At 37.9% G+C, this 24,946-nt stretch overlaps 10 non-coding genes and 24 pseudogenes across 10 annotated transcripts; all 34 read left to right on the forward strand.

Annotated features, from left to right (window-relative positions):
• The first annotated feature begins 89 nt into the window (after positions 1 to 89).
• LOC128005324 (5S ribosomal RNA) lies at positions 90 to 207 on the forward strand. Its single transcript, XR_008177981.1, has one exon. It is a non-coding gene; the product is annotated as a 5S ribosomal RNA (ribosomal RNA).
• Positions 208 to 585: 378 nt separating this feature from the next.
• On the forward strand, positions 586 to 704 carry LOC128007024 (uncharacterized; annotated as a pseudogene).
• Positions 705 to 1,079: 375 nt separating this feature from the next.
• Positions 1,080 to 1,198, forward strand: LOC128005961 (5S ribosomal RNA). Its single transcript, XR_008178598.1, has one exon. It is a non-coding gene; the product is annotated as a 5S ribosomal RNA (ribosomal RNA).
• A 507-nt stretch (positions 1,199 to 1,705) lies between these two features.
• On the forward strand, positions 1,706 to 1,822 carry LOC128006772 (uncharacterized; annotated as a pseudogene).
• A 380-nt stretch (positions 1,823 to 2,202) lies between these two features.
• LOC128004594 (5S ribosomal RNA) lies at positions 2,203 to 2,321 on the forward strand. Its single transcript, XR_008177281.1, has one exon. It is a non-coding gene; the product is annotated as a 5S ribosomal RNA (ribosomal RNA).
• Positions 2,322 to 2,689: 368 nt separating this feature from the next.
• On the forward strand, positions 2,690 to 2,808 carry LOC128007025 (uncharacterized; annotated as a pseudogene).
• A 367-nt stretch (positions 2,809 to 3,175) lies between these two features.
• Positions 3,176 to 3,294, forward strand: LOC128005962 (5S ribosomal RNA). The gene has a single exon (XR_008178599.1). It is a non-coding gene; the product is annotated as a 5S ribosomal RNA (ribosomal RNA).
• A 516-nt stretch (positions 3,295 to 3,810) lies between these two features.
• On the forward strand, positions 3,811 to 3,928 carry LOC128006714 (uncharacterized; annotated as a pseudogene).
• A 374-nt stretch (positions 3,929 to 4,302) lies between these two features.
• LOC128007284 (uncharacterized) lies at positions 4,303 to 4,421 on the forward strand (annotated as a pseudogene).
• Positions 4,422 to 4,928: 507 nt separating this feature from the next.
• Positions 4,929 to 5,046, forward strand: LOC128006476 (5S ribosomal RNA). The gene has a single exon (XR_008179092.1). It is a non-coding gene; the product is annotated as a 5S ribosomal RNA (ribosomal RNA).
• A 382-nt stretch (positions 5,047 to 5,428) lies between these two features.
• On the forward strand, positions 5,429 to 5,547 carry LOC128007235 (uncharacterized; annotated as a pseudogene).
• Positions 5,548 to 6,054: 507 nt separating this feature from the next.
• Positions 6,055 to 6,173, forward strand: LOC128007150 (uncharacterized; annotated as a pseudogene).
• Positions 6,174 to 6,394: 221 nt separating this feature from the next.
• On the forward strand, positions 6,395 to 6,513 carry LOC128007056 (uncharacterized; annotated as a pseudogene).
• Positions 6,514 to 7,328: 815 nt separating this feature from the next.
• LOC128007151 (uncharacterized) lies at positions 7,329 to 7,447 on the forward strand (annotated as a pseudogene).
• Positions 7,448 to 7,668: 221 nt separating this feature from the next.
• LOC128005386 (5S ribosomal RNA) lies at positions 7,669 to 7,787 on the forward strand. Its single transcript, XR_008178040.1, has one exon. It is a non-coding gene; the product is annotated as a 5S ribosomal RNA (ribosomal RNA).
• Positions 7,788 to 8,159: 372 nt separating this feature from the next.
• On the forward strand, positions 8,160 to 8,278 carry LOC128007153 (uncharacterized; annotated as a pseudogene).
• A 221-nt stretch (positions 8,279 to 8,499) lies between these two features.
• LOC128006767 (uncharacterized) lies at positions 8,500 to 8,618 on the forward strand (annotated as a pseudogene).
• A 512-nt stretch (positions 8,619 to 9,130) lies between these two features.
• LOC128006860 (uncharacterized) lies at positions 9,131 to 9,249 on the forward strand (annotated as a pseudogene).
• A 668-nt stretch (positions 9,250 to 9,917) lies between these two features.
• On the forward strand, positions 9,918 to 10,036 carry LOC128007155 (uncharacterized; annotated as a pseudogene).
• Positions 10,037 to 10,257: 221 nt separating this feature from the next.
• LOC128006664 (uncharacterized) lies at positions 10,258 to 10,376 on the forward strand (annotated as a pseudogene).
• Positions 10,377 to 10,747: 371 nt separating this feature from the next.
• Positions 10,748 to 10,866, forward strand: LOC128006533 (uncharacterized; annotated as a pseudogene).
• A 6,665-nt stretch (positions 10,867 to 17,531) lies between these two features.
• On the forward strand, positions 17,532 to 17,650 carry LOC128006951 (uncharacterized; annotated as a pseudogene).
• A 506-nt stretch (positions 17,651 to 18,156) lies between these two features.
• Positions 18,157 to 18,275, forward strand: LOC128007156 (uncharacterized; annotated as a pseudogene).
• Positions 18,276 to 18,496: 221 nt separating this feature from the next.
• Positions 18,497 to 18,615, forward strand: LOC128006044 (5S ribosomal RNA). The gene has a single exon (XR_008178678.1). It is a non-coding gene; the product is annotated as a 5S ribosomal RNA (ribosomal RNA).
• A 505-nt stretch (positions 18,616 to 19,120) lies between these two features.
• Positions 19,121 to 19,239, forward strand: LOC128006952 (uncharacterized; annotated as a pseudogene).
• A 376-nt stretch (positions 19,240 to 19,615) lies between these two features.
• LOC128006953 (uncharacterized) lies at positions 19,616 to 19,734 on the forward strand (annotated as a pseudogene).
• A 506-nt stretch (positions 19,735 to 20,240) lies between these two features.
• Positions 20,241 to 20,359, forward strand: LOC128007157 (uncharacterized; annotated as a pseudogene).
• A 221-nt stretch (positions 20,360 to 20,580) lies between these two features.
• LOC128006045 (5S ribosomal RNA) lies at positions 20,581 to 20,699 on the forward strand. The gene has a single exon (XR_008178679.1). It is a non-coding gene; the product is annotated as a 5S ribosomal RNA (ribosomal RNA).
• A 659-nt stretch (positions 20,700 to 21,358) lies between these two features.
• Positions 21,359 to 21,477, forward strand: LOC128006954 (uncharacterized; annotated as a pseudogene).
• A 507-nt stretch (positions 21,478 to 21,984) lies between these two features.
• LOC128007252 (uncharacterized) lies at positions 21,985 to 22,103 on the forward strand (annotated as a pseudogene).
• A 507-nt stretch (positions 22,104 to 22,610) lies between these two features.
• LOC128007158 (uncharacterized) lies at positions 22,611 to 22,729 on the forward strand (annotated as a pseudogene).
• Positions 22,730 to 22,950: 221 nt separating this feature from the next.
• LOC128006046 (5S ribosomal RNA) lies at positions 22,951 to 23,069 on the forward strand. Its single transcript, XR_008178680.1, has one exon. It is a non-coding gene; the product is annotated as a 5S ribosomal RNA (ribosomal RNA).
• A 505-nt stretch (positions 23,070 to 23,574) lies between these two features.
• On the forward strand, positions 23,575 to 23,693 carry LOC128006955 (uncharacterized; annotated as a pseudogene).
• A 508-nt stretch (positions 23,694 to 24,201) lies between these two features.
• LOC128006048 (5S ribosomal RNA) lies at positions 24,202 to 24,320 on the forward strand. The gene has a single exon (XR_008178682.1). It is a non-coding gene; the product is annotated as a 5S ribosomal RNA (ribosomal RNA).
• The last annotated feature ends 626 nt before the right edge of the window (positions 24,321 to 24,946 follow it).

Below are 24,946 nucleotides of genomic sequence, written 5' to 3' on the forward strand. Positions count from 1 at the left end.
AAGCTTTTGGGTTTTCTTTCCTACTTATATAATGTACTGGCGATTAGATTGGCTGGTCTTTAAATAGTCCTTTCTTTGCAGCAGTCTTCGCTTACGGCCATACCAACCTGCTATGCCCGATTTCGTCTGATCTCGGAAGCTAAGCAGGTTTGGGCCTGGTTAGTACTTGGATGGGAGACCGCATGGGAATACCAGGTGCTGTAAACTTTTTGGACATTTTTCACTTAGTATATAATAATTTTGTCAAATAATAGAGTCAATGCCCGATCTCTGAATCTTAGCAGGTTTGGGCCTGGTTAGTACATGGATGGGAGACTGCCTGGGAATACCAGGCGCTTTAATCTTTTGGAAAATTTCACGAATTATATAATAATCTTCCATAAAAAAAAAAAACTAAAAAAAAAACTAAAGAGTCAATGCCCGATCTCTGAATCTTAGCAGGTTTAAGTCTGGTTAGTACTTTGATGAGAGACTGCCTAGGAATACCAGGTGCTTTAAGCTTTTGGGTTTTCTTTCCTACTTATATAATGTACTGGCGATTAGATTGGTCGGTCTTTAAATAGCCCTCTCTTTGCAGCAGTCTTGGCTTACGGTCATACCAACCTGGCTATGCCCCATCTCGTCTGATCTCGGAAGCTAAGCAGGTTTGGGCCTTGTTGGTACTTGGATGGGAGACCGCCTCGGAATAACAGGTGCTGTAAGCTTTTTGGACATTTTTCACTTAGTATATAATCATTTTGCCAAAAAATATAGTCAATGCCCGACCTCTGAATATTAGCAGTTTCGGGCATGGTTTACTTCATGGATGGGAGACTGCCTGGGAATACCAGGTGCTTTAATCTTTTGGAAAATTTCACGAATTATATAATAATCTTTCATAAAAAAAAATAAATAAAAAAAAAAAAAGTCAATGCCCGATCTCTGAATCTTAGCAGGTTTAGGTCTGGTTAGTACTTTGATGAGAGACTGCCTAGGAATACCAGGTGCTTTAAGCTTTTGGGTTTTCTTTCCTACTTATATAATGTACTGGTGATTAGATTGGTCGGTCTTTAAATAGCCCTCTCTTTGCAGCAGTCTTGGCTTACGGTCATACCAACCTGGCTATGCCCCATCTCGTCTGATCTTGGAAGCTAAGCAGGTTTGGGCCTGGTTGGTACTTGGATGGGAGACCGCCTCGGAATACCAGGTGCTGTAAGCTTTTTGGACATTTTTCACTTAGTATATAATAATTTTGCCAAAAAATAGAGTCAAAGCCCTGATCTCTGAATCTTAGCAGGTTTAGGTCTGGTTAGTACTTGGATTGGAGACCGCCTGGGAATACCAGGTGCTGTAAGCTTTTTGGACATTTTTCACTTAGTATATAATAATTTAGCCAAAAAATATAGTCAATGCCCGACCTCTGAATATTAGCAGGTTCGGGCATGGTTTACTTCATGGATGGGAGACTGCCTGGGAATACCAGGTGCTTTAATCTTTTGGAAAATTTCACTAATTATATAATAATCTTTCATTAAAAAAAAAAAAAAAAAAAAGTCAATGCCCGATCTCTGAATCTTAGCAGGTTTAGGTCTGGTTAGTACTTTGATGAGAGACTGCCTAGGAATACCAGGTGCTTTAAGCTTTTGGGTTTTCTTTCCTACTTATATAATGTACTGGCGATTAGATTGGCTGGTCTTTAAATAGTTCTTTCTTTGCAGCAGTCTTCGCTTACGGCCATACCAACCTGCTATGCCCGATTTCGTCTGATCTCGGAAGCTAAGCAGGTTTGGCCTCGTTAGTACTTGGATGGGAGACCGCCTGGGAATACCAGGTGCTGTAAGCTTTTTGGACATTTTTCACTTAGTATATAATAATTTTGCCAAATAATAGAGTCAATGCCCGATCTCTGAATATTAGCAGGTTTGGGCCTGGTTAGTACATGGATGGGAGACTGCCTGGGAATACCAGGCGCTTTAATCTTTTGGAAAATTTCACGAATTATATAATAATCTTCCATAAAAAAAAAAAAAACTAAAAAAAAAACTAAAGAGTCAATGCCCGATCTCTGAATCTTAGCAGGTTTAAGTCTGGTTAGTACTTTGATGAGAGACTGCCTAGGAATACCAGGTGCTTTAAGCTTTTGGGTTTTCTTTCCTACTTATATAATGTACTGGCGATTAGATTGGCTGGTCTTTAAATAGGCCTCTCTTTGCAGCAGTCTTCGCTTACGGCCATACCAACCTGGCTATGCCCCAACTCGTCTGATCTCGGAAGCTAAGCAGGTTTGGGCCTGGTTAGTACTTGGATGGGAGACCGCCTGGGAATACCAGGTGCTGTAAGCTTTTTGGACATTTTTCACTTAGTATATAATTATTTTGTCAAATAATAGAGTCAATGCCCGATCTCTGAATCTTAGCAGGTTTTGGCCTGGTTAGTACATGGATGGGAGACTGCCTGGGAATACCAGGTGCTTTAATCTTTTGGAAAATTTCACGAATTATATAATAATCTTTCATTAAAAAAAAAAAAAAAAAAGAGTCAATGCCCGATCTCTGAATCTTAGCAGGTTTAGGTCTGGTTAGTACTTTGATGAGAGACTGCCTAGGAATACCAGGTGCTTTAAGCTTTTGGGTTTTCTTTCCTACCTATATAATGTACTGGTGATTAGATTGGTCGGTCTTTAAATAGCCCTCTCTTTGCAGCAGTCTTGGCTTACGGTCATACCAACCTGGCTATGCCCCATCTCGTCTGATCTCGGAAGCTAAGCAGGTTTGGGCCTTGTTGGTACTTGGATGGGAGACCGCCTCGGAATAACAGGTGCTGTAAGCTTTTTGGACATTTTTCACTTAGTATATAATCATTTTGCCAAAAAATATAGTCAATGCCCGACCTCTGAATATTAGCAGTTTCGGGCATGGTTTACTTCATGGATGGGAGACTGCCTGGGAATACCAGGTGCTTTAATCTTTTGGAAAATTTCACGAATTATATAATAATCTTTCATAAAAAAAAAAAAAAAAAAAGTCAATGCCCGATCTCTGAATCTTAGCAGGTTTAGGTCTGGTTAGTACTTTGATGAGAGACTGCCTAGGAATACCAGGTGCTTTAAGCTTTTGGGTTTTCTTTCCTACTTATATAATGTACTGGTGATTAGATTGGTCGGTCTTTAAATAGCCCTCTCTTTGCAGCAGTCTTGGCTTACGGTCATACCAACCTGGCTATGCCCCATCTCGTCTGATCTTGGAAGCTAAGCAGGTTTGGGCCTGGTTGGTACTTGGATGGGAGACCGCCTCGGAATACCAGGTGCTGTAAGCTTTTTGGACATTTTTCACTTAGTATATAATAATTTTGCCAAAAAATAGAGTCAAAGCCCTGATCTCTGAATCTTAGCAGGTTTAGGTCTGGTTAGTACTTGGATTGGAGACCGCCTGGGAATACCAGGTGCTGTAAGCTTTTTGGACATTTTTCACTTAGTATATAATAATTTTGCCAAAAAATATAGTCAATGCCCGACCTCTGAATATTAGCAGGTTCGGGCATGGTTTACTTCATGGATGGGAGACTGCCTGGGAATACCAGGTGCTTTAATCTTTTGGAAAATTTCACGAATTATATAATAATCTTTCATTATAAAAAAAAAAAAAAAAAAAAAAAAAAAGTCAATGCCCGATCTCTGAATCTTAGCAGGTTTAGGTCTGGTTAGTACTTTGATGAGAGACTGCCTAGGAATACCAGGTGCTTTAAGCTTTTGGGTTTTCTTTCCTACTTATATAATGTACTGGCGATTAGATTGGCTGGTCTTTAAATAGTCCTTTCTTTGCAGCAGTCTTCGCTTACGGCCATACCAACCTGCTATGCCCGATTTCGTCTGATCTCGGAAGCTAAGCAGGTTTGGGCCTGGTTAGAACTTGGATGGGAGACCGCATGGGAATACCAGGTGCTGTAAACTTTTTGGACATTTTTCACTTAGTATATAATAATTTTGTCAAATAATAGAGTCAATGCCCGATCTCTGAATCTTAGCAGGTTTGGGCCTGGTTAGTACATGGATGGGAGACTGCCTGAGAATACCAGGCGCTTTAATCTTTTGGAAAATTTCACGAATTATATAATAATATTCCATAAAAAAATAAATAAAAAAAACGAAAGAGTCAATGCCCGATCTCTGAATCTTAGCAGGTTTAGGTCTGGTTAGTACTTTGATGAGAGACTGCCTAGGAATACCAGGTGCTTTAAGCTTTTTGGTTTTCTTTCCTACTTATATAATGTACTGGTGATTAAATTGGTCGGTCTTTAAATAGCCCTCTCTTTGCAGCAGTCTTGGCTTACGTTCATACCAACCTGGCTATGCCCCATCTCGTCTGATCTCGGAAGCTAAGCAGGTTTGGGCCTGGTTGGTACTTGGATGGTAGACTGCCTCGGAATAACAGGTGCTGTAAGCTTTTTGGAAATTTTTCACTTAGTATATAATAATTTTGCCAAAAAATAGAGTCAATGCCCTGATCTCTGAATCTTAGCAGGTTTACGTCTGGTTAGTACTTGGATTGGAGACCGCCTGGGAATACCAGGTGATGTAAGCTTTTTGGACATTTTTCACTTAGTATATAATAATTTTGCCAAAAAATATAGTCAATGCCCGACCTCTGAATATAAGCAGGTTCGGGCATGGTTTACTTCATGGATGGGAGACTGCCTGGGAATACCAGGTGCTTTAATCTTTTGGAAAATTTCACGAATTATATAATAATCTTTCATTAAAAAAAAAAAAAAAAAAAAGTAAATGCCCGATCTCTGAATCTTAGCAGGTTTAGGTCTGGTTAGTACTTTGATGGGAGACTGCCTGGGAATACCAGGTGCTTTAATCTTTTGGGTTTTCTTTCCTACTTATATAATGTACTGGCGATTAGATTGGCTGGTCTTTAAATAGTCCTCTCTTTGCAGCAGTCTTCGCTTACGGCCATACCAACCTGGCTATGCCTGATTTCGTCTGATCTCGGAAGCTAAGCAGGTTTGGCCTCGTTAGTACTTGGATGGGAGACCGCCTGGGAATACCAGGTGCTGTAAGCTTTTTGGACATTTTTCACTTAGTATATAATAATTTTGCCAAATAATAGAGTCAATGCCCGATCTCTGAATATTAGCAGGTTTGGGCCTGGTTAGTACATGGATGGGAGACTGCCTGGGAATACCAGGCGCTTTAATCTTTTGGAAAATTTCACGAATTATATAATAATCTTCCATAAAAAAAAAAAAAATAAAAAAAAAAAAACGAAAGAGTCAATGCCCGATCTCTGAATCTTAGCAGGTTTAGGTCTGGTTAGTACTTTGATGAGAGACTGCCTAGGAATACCAGGTGCTTTAAGCTTTTGGGTTTTCTTTCCTACCTATATAATGTACTGGTGATTAGATTGGTCGGTCTTTAAATAGCCCTCTCTTTGCAGCAGTCTTGGCTTACGGTCATACCAACCTGGCTATGCCCCATCTCGTCTGATCTCGGAAGCTAAGCAGGTTTAGGCCTGGTTAGAACTTGGATGGGAGACGGCCTGGGAATACCAGGTGCTGTAAGCTTTTTGGACATTTTTCACTTAGTATATAATAATTTTGCCAAAAAATAGAGTCAATGCCCGATCTCTGAATCTTAGCAGGTTTAGGTCTGGTTAGTACTTGGATGGGAGACCGCCTGGGAATACCAGGTGCTGTAAGCTTTTTGGACATTTTTCACTTAGTATATAATAATTTTGCCAAAAAATATAGTCAATGCCCGACCTCTGAATATTAGCAGGTTCGGGCATGGTTTACTTCCTGGATGGGAGACTGCCTGAAAATACCAGGTGCTTTAATCATTTGGAAAATTTCACGAATTATATAATAATCTTTCATTAAAAAAAAAAAAAAAAAAAAAGTCAATGCCCGATCTCTGAATCTTAGCAGGTTTAGGTCTGGTTAGTACTTTGATGAGAGACTGCCTAGGAATACCAGGTGCTTTAAGCTTTTGGGTTTTCTTTCCTACTTATATAATGTACTGGTGATTAGATTGGTCAGTCTTTAAATAGCCCTCTCTTTGCAGCAGTCTTGGCTTACGTTCATACCAACCTGGCTATGCCCCATCTCGTCTGATCTCGGAAGCTAAGCAGGTTTGGGCCTGGTTGGTACTTGGATGGTAGACCGCCTCGGAATAACAGGTGCTGTAAGCTTTTTGGAAATTTTTCACTTAGTATATAATAATTTTGCCAAAAAATAGAGTCAATGCCCGATCTCTTAATCTTAGCAGGTTTAGGTCTGGTTAGTACTTTGATGAGAGACTGCCTAGGAATACCAGGTGCTTTAAGCTTTTGGGTTTTCTTTCCTACTTATATAATGTACTGGTGATTAGATTCGTCGGTCTTTAAATAGCCCTCTCTTTGCAGCAGTCTTGGCTTACGGTCATACCAACCTGGCTATGCCCCATCTCGTCTGATCTCGGAAGCTAAGTAGGTTTGGGCCTGGTTGGTACTTGGATGGGAGCCCGCCTCGGAATACCAGGAGCTGTAAGCTTTTTGGACATTTTTCACTTAGTATATAATAATTTTGCCAAAAAATATAGTCAATGTCCTGATCTCTGAATCTTAGCAGGTTTAGGTCTGGTTAGTACTTGGATTGGAGACCGCCTGGGAATACCAGGTGCTGTAAGCTTTTTGGACATTTTTCACTTAGTATATAATAATTTTGCCAAAAAATATAGTCAATGCCCGACCTCTGAATATTAGCAGGTTCGGGCATGGTTTACTTCCTGGATGGGAGACTGCCTGGGAATACCAGGTGCTTTAATCATTTGGAAAATTTCACGAATTATATAATAATCTTTCATTAAAAAAATAAAAAAATAAAAAAAAGTCAATGCCCGATCTCTGAATCTTAGCAGGTTTAGGTCTGGTTAGTACTTTGATGAGAGACTGCCTAGGAATACCAGGTGCTTTAATCTTTTGGAAAATTTCACGAATTATATAATAATCTTTCATTAAAAAAAAAAAAAAAAAAAAAAAAAAAGAGTCAATGCCCGATCTCTGAATATTAGCAGGTTTGGGCCTGGTTAGTACATGGATGGGAGACTGCCTGGGAATACCAGGTGCTTTAATCTTTTGGAAAATTTCACGAATTATATAATAATCTTTAATTAAAAAAAAAAAAAAAAAAAAAGTCAATGCCCGATCTCTGAATCTTAGCAGGTTTAGGTCTGGTTAGTACTTTGATGAGAGACTGCCTAGGAATACCAGGTGCTTTAAGATTTTGGGTTTTCTTGCCTATTTATATAATGTACTGGTGATTAGATTGGTCGGTCTTTAAATAGCCCTTTCTTTGCAGCAGTCTTGGCTTACGTTCATACCAACCTGGCTATGCCCCATCTCGTCTGATCTCGGAAGCTAAGCAGGTTTGGGCCTGGTTGGTACTTGGATGGTAGACCGCCTCGGAATAACAGGTGCTGTAAGCTTTTTGGAAATTTTTCACTTAGTATATAATAATTTTGCCAAAAAATAGAGTCAATGCCCGATCTCTTAATCTTAGCAGGTTTAGGTCTGGTTAGTACTTTGATGAGAGACTGCCTAGGAATACCAGGTGCTTTAAGCTTTTGGGTTTTCTTTCCTACTTATATAATGTACTGGCGATTAGATTGGCTGGTCTTTAAATAGCCCTCTCTTTGCAGCAGTCTTCGCTTACGTCCATACCAACCTGGCTATGCCTGATCTCGTCTGATCTCGGAAGCTAAGCAGGTTTGGGCCTGGTTAGTACTTGGATGGGAGACGGCCTGGGAATACCAGGTGCTGTAAGCTTTTTGGACATTTTTCACTTAGTATATAATAATTTTGCCAAAAAATATAGTCAATGCCCGACCTCTGAATATTAGCAGGTTCGGGCATGGTTTACTTCATGGATGGGAGACTGCCTGGGAATACCAGGTGCTTTAATCTTTTGGAAAATTTCACGAATTATATAATAATCTTTCATTAAAAAAAAAAAAAAAAAAAAAAAGTCAATGCCCGATCTCTGAATCTTAGCAGGTTTAGGTCTGGTTAGTACTTTGATGAGAGACTGCCTAGGAATACCAGGTGCTTTAAGCTTTTGGGTTTTCTTTCCTACTTATATAATGTACTGGTGATTAGATTGGTCAGTCTTTAAATAGCCCTCTCTTTGCAGCAGTCTTGGCTTACGTTCATACCAACCTGGCTATGCCCCATCTCGTCTGATCTCGGAAGCTAAGCAGGTTTGGGCCTGGTTGGTACTTGGATGGTAGACCGCCTCGGAATAACAGGTGCTGTAAGCTTTTTGGAAATTTTTCACTTAGTATATAATAATTTTGCCAAAAAATAGAGTCAATGCCCGATCTCTTAATCTTAGCAGGTTTAGGTCTGGTTAGTACTTTGATGAGAGACTGCCTAGGAATACCAGGTGCTTTAAGCTTTTGGGTTTTCTTTCCTACTTATATAATGTACTGGTGATTAGATTCGTCGGTCTTTAAATAGCCCTCTCTTTGCAGCAGTCTTGGCTTACGGTCATACCAACCTGGCTATGCCCCATCTCGTCTGATCTTGGAAGCTAAGTAGGTTTGGGCCTGGTTGGTACTTGGATGGGAGCCCGCCTCGGAATACCAGGTGCTGTAAGCTTTTTGGACATTTTTCACTTAGTATATAATAATTTTGCCAAAAAATATAGTCAATGTCCTGATCTCTGAATCTTAGCAGGTTTAGGTCTGGTTAGTACTTGGATTGGAGACCGCCTGGGAATACCAGGTGCTGTAAGCTTTTTGGACATTTTTCACTTAGTATATAATAATTTTGCCAAAAAATATAGTCAATGCCCGACCTCTGAATATTAGCAGGTTCAGGCATGGTTTACTTCCTGGATGGGAGACTGCCTGGGAATACCAGGTGCTTTAATCATTTGGAAAATTTCACGAATTATATAATAATCTTTCATTAAACAAATAAAAAAAATAAAAAAAAGTCAATGCCCGATCTCTGAATCTTAGCAGGTTTAGGTCTGGTTAGTACTTTGATGAGAGACTGCCTAGGAATACCAGGTGCTTTAAGCTTTTGGGTTTTCTTTCCTACTTATATAATGTACTGGTGATTAGATTGGTCGGTCTTTAATTAGCCCTCTCTTTGCAGCAGTCTTGGCTTACAGTCATACCACCCTGGCAATGCCCCATCTCGTCTGATCTCGGAAGCTAAGCAGGTTTGGACCTGGTTGGTACTTGGATGGGAGACCGCCTCGGAATACCAGGTGCTGTAAGCTTTTTGGACATTTTTCACTTAGTATATAATAATTTTGCCAAAAAATAGAGTCAATGCCCTGATCTCTGAATCTTAGCAGGTTTAGGTCTGGTTAGTACTTGGATTGGAGACCGCCTGGGAATACCAGGCGCTGTAAGCTTTTTGGACATTTTTCACTTAGTATATAAAAATTTTACCAAAAAATATAGTCAATGCCCGACCTCTGAATATTAGCAGGTTCGGGCATGGTTTACTTCATGGATGGGAGACTGCCTGGGAATACCAGGTGCTTTAATCTTTTGGAAAATTTCACGAATTATATAATAATCTTTCATTAAAAAAATAAAAAATAAAAAAAAAAGAGTCAATGCCCGATCTCAGAATCTTAGCAGGTTTGGGCCTGGTTAGTACATGGATGGGAGACTGCCTGGGAATACCAGGTGCTTTAATCTTTTGGAAAATTTCACGAATTATATAATAATCTTTCATTAAAAAAAAAAAAAAAAAAAAAAAAAAAGTCAATGCCCGATCTCTGAATCTTAGCAGGTTTAGGTCTGGTTAGTACTTTGATGAGAGACTGCCTAGGAATACCAGGTGCTTTAAGATTTTGGGTTTTCTTGCCTACTTATATAATGTACTGGTGATTAGATTGGTCGGTCTTTAAATAGCCCTCTCTTTGCAGCAGTCTTGGCTTACGTTCATACCAACCTGGCTATGCCCCATCTCGTCTGATCTCGGAAGCTAAGCAGGTTTGGGCCTGGTTGGTACTTGGATGGTAGACCGCCTCGGAATAACAGGTGCTGTAAGCTTTTTGGAAATTTTTCACTTAGTATATAATAATTTTGCCAAAAAATAGAGTCAATGCCCGATCTCTTAATCTTAGCAGGTTTAGGTCTGGTTAGTACTTTGATGAGAGACTGCCTAGGAATACCAGGTGCTTTAAGCTTTTGGGTTTTCTTTCTAACTTATATAATGTACTGGCGATTAGATTGGCTGGTCTTTAAATAGCCCTCTCTTTGCAGCAGTCTTCGCTTACATCCATACCAACCTGGCTATGCCTGATCTCGTCTGATCTCGGAAGCTAAGCAGGTTTGGGCCTGGTTAGTACTTGGATGGGAGACGGCCTGGGATTACCAGGTGCTGTAAGCTTTTTGGACATTTTTCACTTAGTATATAATAATTTTGCCAAAAAATATAGTCAATGCCCGACCTCTGAATATTAGCAGGTTCGGGCATGGTTTACTTCATGGATGGGAGACTGCCTGGGAATACCAGGTGCTTTAATCTTTTGGAAAATTTCACGAATTATATAATAATCTTTCATTAAAAAAAAAAAAAAAAAAAAAAGTCAATGCCCGATCTCTGAATCTTAGCAGGTTTAGGTCTGGTTAGTACTTTGGTGAGAGACTGCCTAGGAATACCTGGTGCTTTAAGCTTTTGGGTTTTCTTTCCTACCTATATAATGTACTGGTGATTAGATTGGTCGGTCTTTAAATAGCCCTCTTTTTGCAGCAGTCTTGGCTTACGGTCATACCAACCTGGCTATGCCCCATCTCGTCTGATCTCGGAAGCTAAGCAGGTTTGGGCCTGGTTGGTACTTGGATGGGAGACCGCCTCGGAATAACAGGTGCTGTAAGCTTTTTGGACATTTTTCACTTAGTATATAATAATTTTGCCAAATAATAGAGTCAATGCCCGATCTCTGAATCTTAGAAGGTTTGGGCCTGGTTAGGACATGGATGGGAGACTGCCTGAGAATACCAGGCGCTTTAATCTTTTGGAAAATTTCACGAATTATATAATAATATTCCATAAAAAAAATAAATAAAAAAAACGAAAGAGTCAATGCCCGATCTCTGAATCTTAGCAGGTTTAGGTCTGGTTAGTACTTTGATGAGAGACTGCCTAGGAATACCAGGTGCTTTAAGCTTTTTGGTTTTCTTTCCTACTTATATAATGTACTGGTGATTAGATTGGTCGGTCTTTAAATAGCCCTCTCTTTGCAGCAGTCTTGGCTTACGGCCAGACCAACCTGACGGCGCTAGAGAGTCTGACAGGAAGTACTGTGCTGCAGTTGGAGAGAAAGGCTCTCCCACATTTTTTTTCATTTGTTTTGTTTTTGTTTAATATCAAGTTAAAAAGTTTGAAGTATTTTGTTTTTGTTAACGTCGTTTTAACCCCGGGCAGTTTTAAACTGTCTGGGGTTTGAGCTATTTTATTTTGTTTGTTTGTGTTTTTTTTTTTTTTTTTTTTTTTTTTGTGGCTAAGCTATTTAACAAGGATGGAAACAATGGCTAATGGATCAGATCTGGACAAGGTTTTTGAGGAAAAGAACAATGATTTTGAAGGAGACACTACTTTGGAAAAACGGATTATGAAAAACGATGGAAAGGATTACAATGAAACATGGGCAACTGTTGTATCAAGAAGGAAAAGAAATGGAGCTGAAATGGAGAAAGGCCGCACTGAACAGCAACCAACTACACAAGGTAAAGAAAAGTTTGATACAAAAGGAGAAAAGAGACAAGAAGAATGTCGGAGAAATGAAATGATAAATAGATTAAAAGACAAAATGAAATATCAGAGGGAATACAAGAAAGAAACAACACTGACAATGACTGTGGAAAATCCAGAAAAACTAACTGCCATCATGATAATTAAAGCTATTGAGGACATTACTGGAAAAGGTAAACTATATGGACTAAGGAAAAAAAATGACTTCGAGTATGAGCTTACATTGGAGAATCAACTAGACTGTGACAATTTATTGAATGGACTACTATTGAATGGACAAATGTGTAAAATAAGCAAACTTTGTGAAATGGAGAGGGTCGTTTCTTTTTTACGTTTGCCAAATTATATCAATGACAAGGATGTACTACAAAAACTGCAAAGCTGGGGAGTTACACCGATACTGCCGTTGAGAAGGAGGTATTACCCAGGGACAATGGTGGCAGATGGGACAAGATTTATTCGAGTCAAATTCCCTAAGGACGTGGTGTCCCTTCCATATAACACCAGTTTTGAAACAGAGGAAGGAATACAGTTCTTCAGAGTCATTCATGATCAGCAAGTAAAAATATGCAGAATATGTTCAAGTGCTGAACACGAAAAGAAAGACTGCCCTCTACTAACATGCAGAGAATGCCTGGAGCAGGGGCATTATGCGCGGGACTGTACAGCCCTGCGGTGCCAAGGCTGCAGAAAGGCATTGCCAACATGCGCATGTGAAACGGATGAAGAGGAACATGAGGAAATGGAAATGGAGATGCATAATGAAGTGGAGCATTTGGAGGAGGCTGATAAAGAAAATACATCACAAAAAACAAGTGGATTAACAAAGGATGTACTGAGCAGTGAAGGAGAGGAAGAAGAAGAGGAAGAAGAAGAAGAGGAAACAAGTGAGAATGAGCAGAATGGGGAAGAAAAAGTGATGACTGGACTACAACAATCTGTGAAAAATGTGGAGCAGGATGCAATGGTAAATAAAGAAGATAATAATGGAACAAAGGATAGTACAATCCCGGAAGAGGTAAGCGACATTGGGGAGAGAAAAAAAAGTTTTTTGAGCAGGGGGACTAAAGGGAAAACAACAGGACAAATAAACATTGAAAAGGTCTTGGAAAGACAAAGAATAAGACGAGAATCTAAAGAAAAAAAGAAGAAGAAAGTAGAGATAATTGCTTTAAAAGATGTTGATTTGAGAGAGACTGAACAAAAGTGATGTGGGTTTTGTTTTGCATTTATATTTTTCTTTTTTTGTTTATGAGTCAGTTGAAACTAGTGTCAATCAATGCAAGAGGATTGTCAACTAGGACTAAATTTGAAAATGTACTCTATTTAACAAAGAAGAGTGATATAATATGTATACAAGAAACTGGATGGAATGAAGACATTGTTAATGGTTTTAAGAAAATATGGGATGGAGAATTTTTTTACAATAATGACCCAAACAGGAAAAAAGGAGTAGCAATTTTAATTAGAAGGGGAGTGACAGAAAAAGCAACAGAAATGTTCACAGATAATGTAGGAAGATTGTTAGTAGTTAAAGTCAAAAGCAAAGAAGAAGAATTAACGATATGTACAATTCATGCACCAAATGACCGTTTAGAAAGAGTCATCTTTTTTAAAAATTTAAATGTTTTAATGGATGGTTATACAAAAGGAATTTTAATTGGGGATTTTAATACTATTTTGGAAAGAATTGATGTGGAGGATTATATGGTATATAGATCAGATGTGGGGAGAACTGAATTAAAGAAAATGATGGAAAAACACAAATTTTTAGATATATGGCGGGAAAGAAACAGAGTAAAAAGAGAATATTCCAGAAGGCAAATTGTGAACACAGTATTAAAGCAAAGTAGACTTGATTTGGTTTTATGTAACAGACAGCTAGAACTATTTATATCAAAAGTATTTTATAAAAGGTTCAGTGAAAGTGATCATGACTTTTTAAATGTAATAATTGATTTTAGTGGAGTAGAGAGAGGTCCAGGGGTGTGGGTTTTAAATGCTGAACTTTTAAAAAACGAGTCTTACAAAATGGAAATAGAAAATGTCATAATAAATAGTATAAACAATATTCTATATGATGAAGAAAAAAGTTTGTGGTGGGATAATTTGAAAAAAGTTATGAAAAAAATATCCATTGAATATTCAAAAAGATTGCAAAAGACAAAGAAAAGTAAAGAAAGATTTTTAAATAAGGAATGGGAAGAAGAAATGAAAAAGATGTCTGAAGGAAAGATGGATGTGACAAAAATAGTGTTTTTAGAAGAACAATTTAAGAAAATAGAGGAGGAAAAGTGCAGGGGAGCTAAAATTAGAAGCAGAGCGAAAAATACAGTAGAGGGAGAAAGAAGTACAAAATTCTTTTTTGAGTTTGAGAAATCAAGAAAACATGCAGAATTGATCAAAAGTATATTAAAAGATGGGAAAGTTGTGAAGGAAAAACAAGGTATTTTAAAAGAAGTGAAGGATTTTTATACTACCTTATTTAAAAAAGATAATATAAATGTGAAAGATGAAGAATATTTATTGAATCAAATTCAAGTTCAAGTAAATGAAGAAGATAAAAGAATGTGTGATAAGGATATAAATGAAGAGGAAATTGAAGAGGTTATAGACCAGTTGAAGAATGGGAAAAGTCCAGGACTAGATGGCTTAACATCTGAGTTTTACAAAGTTTTTAAACATGTTTTAATACCTATTCTGCACAATTTATTTGCTGATACTTTTAAGCAGAAAAAAATGAGTGAAAGCATGAAGACAGGAATGATAAAAATTATCTATAAGAATAAAGGAGATAAAGATCATCTTAAAAATTACAGACCGTTGAGTATGCTAAATACTGACTATAAGATTTTGGCTAAGATCATGGCAAACAGACTGAAAAAAGTGATTCCAAACATCATAACAACAAATCAGGCATATGGTGTCTTAAATAGAGATATATCAGACATAGTAACAAATATTAGAGACTTAATGTGGTATATGAAAGAAAAAGGTGAAGGAGGGTATTTAATTAGCATAGATTTGGAAAAGGCTTTCGACAGAGTAGAGCATAAATATTTGTTTGACTTAATTGAAAAATTTGGATTTGGGAGGAATTTTATAACATGGATGAAATGTTTCTATACTGACATTTTAAGTTGTATTAAAGTAAATGGGTTTTTAACTGATTATATTGAAATTTCGAGGTCTATAAGGCAGGGCTGTCCTTTATCGGCATTACTTTATACTTTAGTTGCTGAACCATTAGGAATAGCAATTAATAAAGAAAAACAAATACAAGGAATTTTAGTTGAAAATGGTGTAATGCAACAAAAAATTTTCCAATATGCAGATGACACGACTTTGTTTTTAAAGGATTTAAAGAGTATCGAAAAAGCAATGTTAATTTTTGAAAAATATTGTAGCGGAACAGGAGCTAAAGTCAATAAAGAAAAGACTGAGTATATGAGGATAGGGAAGGTGGATACTTTGGGAAGACAATGGGAATTTAAAGAGCAGAAGAACCAATTAAAGATTTTAGGAGTTATACTTGGGAAAGGTGAAATGAAAACAAGAGACCTGATTTGGGAGGAGGTTATAGGCAAAATGGAAAAAAGACTTAACTTTTGGAAACAAAGAGAATTGTTTTTAAAAGGGAAAGTATTAGTTCTAAATTCTTTATTCCTGTCTAAGATGTGGTATATTTTAAGTGTGGTTAGTCTGCCAGCATGGGCGTACAAAAGAATAAAAACTTATATTTTAAAGTTTTTATGGGATGATAAGCCAGCAAAAATAGCATATGACACAATAATTGGGGAGGTGGAAAAGGGAGGTTTGAGACTCATAGATCCAATGGTAAGAATGAAGAGTATGAGAATAAAGACAGTAAAAAAGTTTTGGAATAATGATGATATGGTATGGAAAAAAATTATGAGTTTCTTTATAAATAAGTGTGGGAAAATGGGGGATGATTTTATGTGGATGAATTTTACAGATAATATGCTTGAGAAGATACCTGAATTTTATAAAGAAGTCTTAAGAGCATGGAAAGTTTTTAAAGGGAAGGTTCATGTGGAGTTTAAAGGAAGAGAGCAACTATTGAAACAGCCCCTTTTCTTAAACAAATTGATTTTAAGGAATAGTAATACAATTTTTTATAAGAAATGGTATTATGCAGGATTAAGACAAGTCAAAGACATTTTATATGAGGTAAAACCTGGGTTTTTACCTTTACAGGCAATTATAGACATATTAGAAGAGAATGAAGATATAGAAAATAGAAAGCTGATTAAGGAGCAATACATAAAATTAAAAGAAGCTGTGCCACTACAGTGGATTAAAAGCATTGACGATGAAGAAACAGGAAATGAGAAACCTGGAGTTTTTTTAAAAAGAAATGATGAACAGATTCCTTTCAATGGCTGTGTTCTTAAAATGTTTTATGTTTGTTTATGTGATCTTGTATTTTTAAGACCAAAAGCAACAGATTTTTGGGAAAGGTCTTTTTGTGAATTAGATGTAACAAAAATCTGGAAAAATGTAAAATGTAGGTTTAAAAGTCCCGCCCTGCATAATTTGGATTTCTTGTTGAGACACAATGTTTTAATGACTGAAATGAAATTGGCAAAAATTGGAATAGCACAAGATGCAAAATGTAAATTATGTATGGAAAAAGATGAAGGAGTGTTACATTTGTTTTTAAAATGTAAAAAATTAGACAATTTTATGAAGATGTTAAGGAAAATTGTGGGGGACTTTTTAAATGATCAGAATGATTGGTTAGAGAAATGGGAAACATTGATTTTATTTGGTTTTAATGGAACTGCACAAAATGTTTATGCATTAAATTTATGGTTAACAGTAGCAAGATATACGATTTGGAGAAGAAGGAATATAATGAAAATGAAAAACAAAGAACTTTCATTATGTAACTTATTTAAACAGTATCTGACTGCAGTGATGGAAGACATATACGACTATTTTAATATTAATGCACAAATGGATGTATTTGACAAATACATTGTAGAAAACAATCCATACATTATTAAAACATGGTCAGGTTTTAATGTGATTTTGCCTGAAAGATTTTAATTGTAATTTTGTTATTTTATTATTATTATTATTATTTTTATTTTTTTCTCCTTACTTATGTACTTTCTTTATTTCCTTATTTCTTTTTTTTTTTTTTTTTTTTTTTTTTTTTAATATATATATATATATATATATATATATATATATATATACATTTTCTATTTCCGCATATGCTTCAAATGTAAGACTGTGAATGTATAAAAATTTTGTGTTTTTAATAATAAAAAAAAAAAAAAAAAAAAAAAAATGCCCCATCTCGTCTGATCTCGGAAGCTAAGCAGGTTTGGGCCTTGTTGGTACTGGGATGGGAGACCGCCTCGGAATAACAGGTGCTGTAAGCTTTTTGGACATTTTTCACTTAGTATATAATCATTTTGCCAAAAAATATAGTCAATGCCCGACCTCTGAATATTAGCAGGTTCGGGCATGGTTTACTTCATGGATGGGAGACTGCCTGGGAATACCAGGTGCTTTAATCTTTTGGAAAATTTCACGAATTATATAATAATCTTTCATTAAAAAAAAAAAAAAAAAAAAAAAAAAAGTCAATGCCCGATCTCTGAATCTTAGCAGGTTTAGGTATGGTTAGTACTTTGATGAGAGACTGCCTAGGAATACCAGGTGCTTTAAGCTTTTGGGTTTTCTTTCCTACCTATATAATGTACTGGTGATTAGATTGGTCGGTCTTTAAATAGCCCTCTCTTTGCAGCAGTCTTGGCTTACGGTCATACCAACCTGGCTATGCCCCATCTCGTCTGATCTCGGAAGCTAAGCAGGTTTGGGCCTTGTTGGTACTGGGATGGGAGACCGCCTCGGAATAACAGGTGCTGTAAGCTTTTTGGACATTTTTCACTTAGTATATAATCATTTTGCCAAAAAATAGAGTCAAAGCCCTGATCTCTGAATCTTAGCAGGTTTAGGTCTGGTTAGTACTTGGATTGGAGACCGCCTGGGAATACCAGGTGCTGTAAGCTTTTTGGACATTTTTCACTTAGTATATAATAATTTTGCCAAAAAATATAGTCAATGCCCGACCTCTGAATATTAGCAGGTTCGGGCATGGTTTACTTCATGGATGGGAGACTGCCTGGGAATACCAGGTGCTTTAATCTTTTGGAAAATTTCACAAATTATATAATAATCTTTCATTAAAAAAAAAAAAAAAAAAAGTCAATGCCCGATCTCTGAATCTTAGCAGGTTTAGGTCTGGTTAGTACTTTGATGAGAGACTGCCTAGGAATACCAGGTGGTTTAAGATTTTGGGTTTTCTTTCCTACTTATATAATGTACTGGTGATTAGATTGGTCGGTCTTTAAAAAGCCCTCTCTTTGCAGCAGTCTTTGCTTACGTTCATACCAACCTGGCTATGCCCCATCTCGTCTGATCTCGGAAGCTAAGCAGGTTTGGGCCTGGTTGGTACTTGGATGGTAGACCGCCTCGGAATAACAGGTGCTGTAAGCTTTTTGGAAATTTTTCACTTAGTATATAATAATTTTGCCAAAAAATAGAGTCAATGCCCGATCTCTTAATCTTAGCAGGTTTAGGTCTGGTTAGTACTTTGATGAGAGACTGCCTAGGAATACCAGGTGCTTTAAGCTTTCGGGTTTTCTTTCCTACTTATATAATGTACTTGTGATTAGATTGGTCGGTCTTTAAATAGCCCTCTCTTTGCAGCAGTCTTGGCTTACGGTCATACCAACCTGGCTATGCCCCATCTCGTCTGATCTCGGAAGCTAAGCAGGTTTGGGCCTGGTTGGTACTTGGATGGGAGACCGCCTCGGAATACCAGGTGCTGTAAGCTTTTTGGACATTTTTCACTTAGTATATAATAATTTTGCCAAAAAATAGAGTCAATGCCCTGATCTCTGAATCTTAGCAGGTTTAGGTCTGGTTAGTACTTGGATGGGAGACCGCCTCGGAATACCAGGCGCTGTAAGCTTTTTGGACATTTTTCACTTAGTATATAATAATTTTACCAAAAAATATAGTCAATGCCCGACCTCTGAATATTAGCAGGTTCGGGCATGGTTTACTTCATGGATGGGAGACTGCCTGGGAATACCAGGTGCTTTAATCTTTTGGAAAATTTTACGAATTATATAATAATCTTTCATTAAAAAAAAAAAAAAAAAAGTCAATGCCCGATCTCTGAATCTTAGCAGGTTTAGGTCTGGTTAGTACTTTGATGAGAGACTGCCTAGGAATACCAGGTGCTTTAAGCTTTTGGGTTTTCTTTCCTACCTATATAATGTACTGGTGATTAGATTGGTCGGTCTTTAAATAGCCCTCTCTTTGCAGCAGTCTTGGCTTACGGTCATACCAACCTGGCTATGCCCCATCTCGTCTGATCTCGGAAGCTAAGCAGGTTTGGGCCTTGTTGGTACTGGGATGGGAGACCGCCTCGGAATAACAGGTGCTGTAAGCTTTTTGGACATTTTTCACTTAGTATATAATCATTTTGCCAAAAAATATAGTCAATGCCCGACCTCTGAATATTAGCAGGTTCGGGCATGGTTTACTTCATGGATGGGAGACTGCCTGGGAATACCAGGTGCTTTAATCTTTTGGAAAATTTCACGAATTATATAATAATCTTTCATTAAAAAAAAAAAAAAAAAAAAAAAAAAAGTCAATGCCCGATCTCTGAATCTTAGCAGGTTTAGGTATGGTTAGTACTTTGATGAGAGACTGCCTAGGAATACCAGGTGCTTTAAGCTTTTGGGTTTTCTTTCCTACCTATATAATGTACTGGTGATTAGATTGGTCGGTCTTTAAATAGCCCTCTCTTTGCAGCAGTCTTGGCTTACGGTCATACCAACCTGGCTATGCCCCATCTCGTCTGATCTCGGAAGCTAAGCAGGTTTGGGCCTTGTTGGTACTGGGATGGGAGACCGCCTCGGAATAACAGGTGCTGTAAGCTTTTTGGACATTTTTCACTTAGTATATAATCATTTTGCCAAAAAATAGAGTCAAAGCCCTGATCTCTGAATCTTAGCAGGTTTAGGTCTGGTTAGTACTTGGATTGGAGACCGCCTGGGAATACCAGGTGCTGTAAGCTTTTTGGACATTTTTCACTTAGTATATAATAATTTTGCCAAAAAATATAGTCAATGCCCGACCTCTGAATATTAGCAGGTTCGGGCATGGTTTACTTCATGGATGGGAGACTGCCTGGGAATACCAGGTGCTTTAATCTTTTGGAAAATTTCACAAATTATATAATAATCTTTCATTAAAAAAAAAAAAAAAAAAAGTCAATGCCCGATCTCTGAATCTTAGCAGGTTTAGGTCTGGTTAGTACTTTGATGAGAGACTGCCTAGGAATACCAGGTGGTTTAAGATTTTGGGTTTTCTTTCCTACTTATATAATGTACTGGTGATTAGATTGGTCGGTCTTTAAATAGCCCTCTCTTTGCAGCAGTCTTTGCTTACGTTCATACCAACCTGGCTATGCCCCATCTCGTCTGATCTCGGAAGCTAAGCAGGTTTGGGCCTGGTTGGTACTTGGATGGTAGACCGCCTCGGAATAACAGGTGCTGTAAGCTTTTTGGAAATTTTTCACTTAGTATATAATAATTTTGCCAAAAAATAGAGTCAATGCCCGATCTCTTAATCTTAGCAGGTTTAGGTCTGGTTAGTACTTTGATGAGAGACTGCCTAGGAATACCAGGTGCTTTAAGCTTTCGGGTTTTCTTTCCTACTTATATAATGTACTTGTGATTAGATTGGTCGGTCTTTAAATAGCCCTCTCTTTGCAGCAGTCTTGGCTTACGGTCATACCAACCTGGCTATGCCCCATCTCGTCTGATCTCGGAAGCTAAGCAGGTTTGGGCCTGGTTGGTACTTGGATGGGAGACCGCCTCGGAATACCAGGTGCTGTAAGCTTTTTGGACATTTTTCACTTAGTATATAATAATTTTGCCAAAAAATAGAGTCAATGCCCTGATCTCTGAATCTTAGCAGGTTTAGGTCTGGTTAGTACTTGGATGGGAGACCGCCTCGGAATACCAGGCGCTGTAAGCTTTTTGGACATTTTTCACTTAGTATATAATAATTTTACCAAAAAATATAGTCAATGCCCGACCTCTGAATATTAGCAGGTTCGGGCATGGTTTACTTCATGGATGGGAGACTGCCTGGGAATACCAGGTGCTTTAATCTTTTGGAAAATTTTACGAATTATATAATAATCTTTCATTAAAAAAAAAAAAAAAAAAAGTCAATGCCCGATCTCTGAATATTAGCAGGTTCGGGCATGGTTTACTTCATGGATGGGAGACTGCCTGGGAATACCAGGTGCTTTAATCTTTTGGAAAATTTCACGAATTATATAATAATCTTTCATTAAAAAAAAAAAAAAAAAAAAAAAAAGTCAATGCCCGATCTCTGAATCTTAGCAGGTTTAGGTATGGTTAGTACTTTGATGAGAGACTGCCTAGGAATACCAGGTGCTTTAAGCTTTTGGGTTTTCTTTCCTACCTATATAATGTACTGGTGATTAGATTGGTCGGTCTTTAAATAGCCCTCTCTTTGCAGCAGTCTTGGCTTACGGTCATACCAACCTGGCTATGCCCCATCTCGTCTGATCTCGGAAGCTAAGCAGGTTTGGGCCTTGTTGGTACTGGGATGGGAGACCGCCTCGGAATAACAGGTGCTGTAAGCTTTTTGGACATTTTTCACTTAGTATATAATCATTTTGCCAAAAAATAGAGTCAAAGCCCTGATCTCTGAATCTTAGCAGGTTTAGGTCTGGTTAGTACTTGGATTGGAGACCGCCTGGGAATACCAGGTGCTGTAAGCTTTTTGGACATTTTTCACTTAGTATATAATAATTTTGCCAAAAAATATAGTCAATGCCCGACCTCTGAATATTAGCAGGTTCGGGCATGGTTTACTTCATGGATGGGAGACTGCCTGGGAATACCAGGTGCTTTAATCTTTTGGAAAATTTCACAAATTATATAATAATCTTTCATTAAAAAAAAAAAAAAAAAAAAGTCAATGCCCGATCTCTGAATCTTAGCAGGTTTAGGTCTGGTTAGTACTTTGATGAGAGACTGCCTAGGAATACCAGGTGGTTTAAGATTTTGGGTTTTCTTTCCTACTTATATAATGTACTGGTGATTAGATTGGTCGGTCTTTAAATAGCCCTCTCTTTGCAGCAGTCTTTGCTTACGTTCATACCAACCTGGCTATGCCCCATCTCGTCTGATCTCGGAAGCTAAGCAGGTTTGGGCCTTGTTGGTACTGGGATGGGAGACCGCCTCGGAATAACAGGTGCTGTAAGCTTTTTGGACATTTTTCACTTAGTATATAATCATTTTGCCAAAAAATAGAGTCAAAGCCCTGATCTCTGAATCTTAGCAGGTTTAGGTCTGGTTAGTACTTGGATTGGAGACCGCCTGGGAATACCAGGTGCTGTAAGCTTTTTGGACATTTTTCACTTAGTATATAATAATTTTGCCAAAAAATATAGTCAATGCCCGACCTCTGAATATTAGCAGGTTCGGGCATGGTTTACTTCATGGATGGGAGACTGCCTGGGAATACCAGGTGCTTTAATCTTTTGGAAAATTTCACAAATTATATAATAATCTTTCATTAAAAAAAAAAAAAAAAAAAAGTCAATGCCCGATCTCTGAATCTTAGCAGGTTTAGGTCTGGTTAGTACTTTGATGAGAGACTGCCTAGGAATACCAGGTGGTTTAAGATTTTGGGTTTTCTTTCCTACTTATATAATGTACTGGTGATTAGATTGGTCGGTCTTTAAATAGCCCTCTCTTTGCAGCAGTCTTTGCTTACGTTCATACCAACCTGGCTATGCCCCATCTCGTCTGATCTCGGAAGCTAAGCAGGTTTGGGCCTGGTTGGTACTTGGATGGTAGACCGCCTCGGAATAACAGGTGCTGTAAGCTTTTTGGAAATTTTTCACTTAGTATATAATAATTTTGCCAAAAAATAGAGTCAATGCCCGATCTCTTAATCTTAGCAGGTTTAGGTCTGGTTAGTACTTTGATGAGAGACTGCCTAGGAATACCAGGTGCTTTAAGCTTTCGGGTTTTCTTTCCTACTTATATAATGTACTTGTGATTAGATTGGTCGGTCTTTAAATAGCCCTCTCTTTGCAGCAGTCTTGGCTTACGGTCATACCAACCTGGCTATGCCCCATCTCGTCTGATCTCGGAAGCTAAGCAGGTTTGGGCCTGGTTGGTACTTGGATGGGAGACCGCCTCGGAATACCAGGTGCTGTAAGCTTTTTGGACATTTTTCACTTAGTATATAATAATTTTGCCAAAAAATAGAGTCAATGCCCTGATCTCTGAATCTTAGCAGGTTTAGGTCTGGTTAGTACTTGGATGGGAGACCGCCTCGGAATACCAGGCGCTGTAAGCTTTTTGGACATTTTTCACTTAGTATATAATAATTTTACCAAAAAATATAGTCAATGCCCGACCTCTGAATATTAGCAGGTTCGGGCATGGTTTACTTCATGGATGGGAGACTGCCTGGGAATACCAGGTGCTTTAATCTTTTGGAAAATTTTACGAATTATATAATAATCTTTCATTAAAAAAAAAAAAAAAAAAGTCAATGCCCGATCTCTGAATCTTAGCAGGTTTAGGTCTGGTTAGTACTTTGATGAGAGACTGCCTAGGAATACCAGGTGCTTTAAGCTTTTGGGTTTTCTTTCCTACCTATATAATGTACTGGTGATTAGATTGGTCGGTCTTTAAATAGCCCTCTCTTTGCAGCAGTCTTGGCTTACGGTCATACCAACCTGGCTATGCCCCATCTCGTCTGATCTCGGAAGCTAAGCAGGTTTGGGCCTTGTTGGTACTGGGATGGGAGACCGCCTCGGAATAACAGGTGCTGTAAGCTTTTTGGACATTTTTCACTTAGTATATAATCATTTTGCCAAAAAATAGAGTCAAAGCCCTGATCTCTGAATCTTAGCAGGTTTAGGTCTGGTTAGTACTTGGATTGGAGACCGCCTGGGAATACCAGGTGCTGTAAGCTTTTTGGACATTTTTCACTTAGTATATAATAATTTTGCCAAAAAATATAGTCAATGCCCGACCTCTGAATATTAGCAGGTTCGGGCATGGTTTACTTCATGGATGGGAGACTGCCTGGGAATACCAGGTGCTTTAATCTTTTGGAAAATTTCACAAATTATATAATAATCTTTCATTAAAAAAAAAAAAAAAAAAAAAGTCAATGCCCGATCTCTGAATCTTAGCAGGTTTAAGTCTGGTTAGTACTTTGATGAGAGACTGCCTAGGAACACCAGGTGCTTTAAGCTTTCGGGTTTTCTTTCCTACTTATATAATGTACTGGTGATTAGATTGGTCGGTCTTTAAATAGCCCTCTCTTTGCAGCAGTCTTGGCTTACGGTCATACCAACCTGGCTATGCCCCATCTCGTCTGATCTCGGAAGCTAAGCAGGTTTGGGCCTGGTTGGTACTTGGATGGGAGACCGCCTCGGAATACCAGGTGCTGTAAGCTTTTTGGACATTTTTCACTTAGTATATAATAATTTTGCCAAAAAATAGAGTCAATGCCCTGATCTCTGAATCTTAGCAGGTTTAGGTCTGGTTAGTACTTGGATGGGAGACCGCCTCGGAATACCAGGCGCTGTAAGCTTTTTGGACATTTTTCACTTAGTATATAATAATTTTGCCAAAAAATATAGTCAATGCCCGACCTCTGAATATTAGCAGGTTCGGGCATGGTTTACTTCATGGATGGGAGACTGCCTGGGAATACCAGGTGCTTTAATCTTTTGGAAAATTTTACGAATTATATAATAATCTTTCATTAAAAAAAAAAAAAAAAAAAGTCAATGCCCGATCTCTGAATATTAGCAGGTTCGGGCATGGTTTACTTCATGGATGGGAGACTGCCTGGGAATACCAGGTGCTTTAATCTTTTGGAAAATTTCACGAATTATATAATAATCTTTCATTAAAAAAAAAAAAAAAAAAAAAAAAAGTCAATGCCCGATCTCTGAATCTTAGCAGGTTTAGGTATGGTTAGTACTTTGATGAGAGACTGCCTAGGAATACCAGGTGCTTTAAGCTTTTGGGTTTTCTTTCCTACCTATATAATGTACTGGTGATTAGATTGGTCGG

This window comes from Carassius gibelio, chromosome B22 (genome assembly GCF_023724105.1).
Source record: "Carassius gibelio isolate Cgi1373 ecotype wild population from Czech Republic chromosome B22, carGib1.2-hapl.c, whole genome shotgun sequence".
Lineage (NCBI taxonomy): Eukaryota > Metazoa > Chordata > Actinopteri > Cypriniformes > Cyprinidae > Carassius > Carassius gibelio.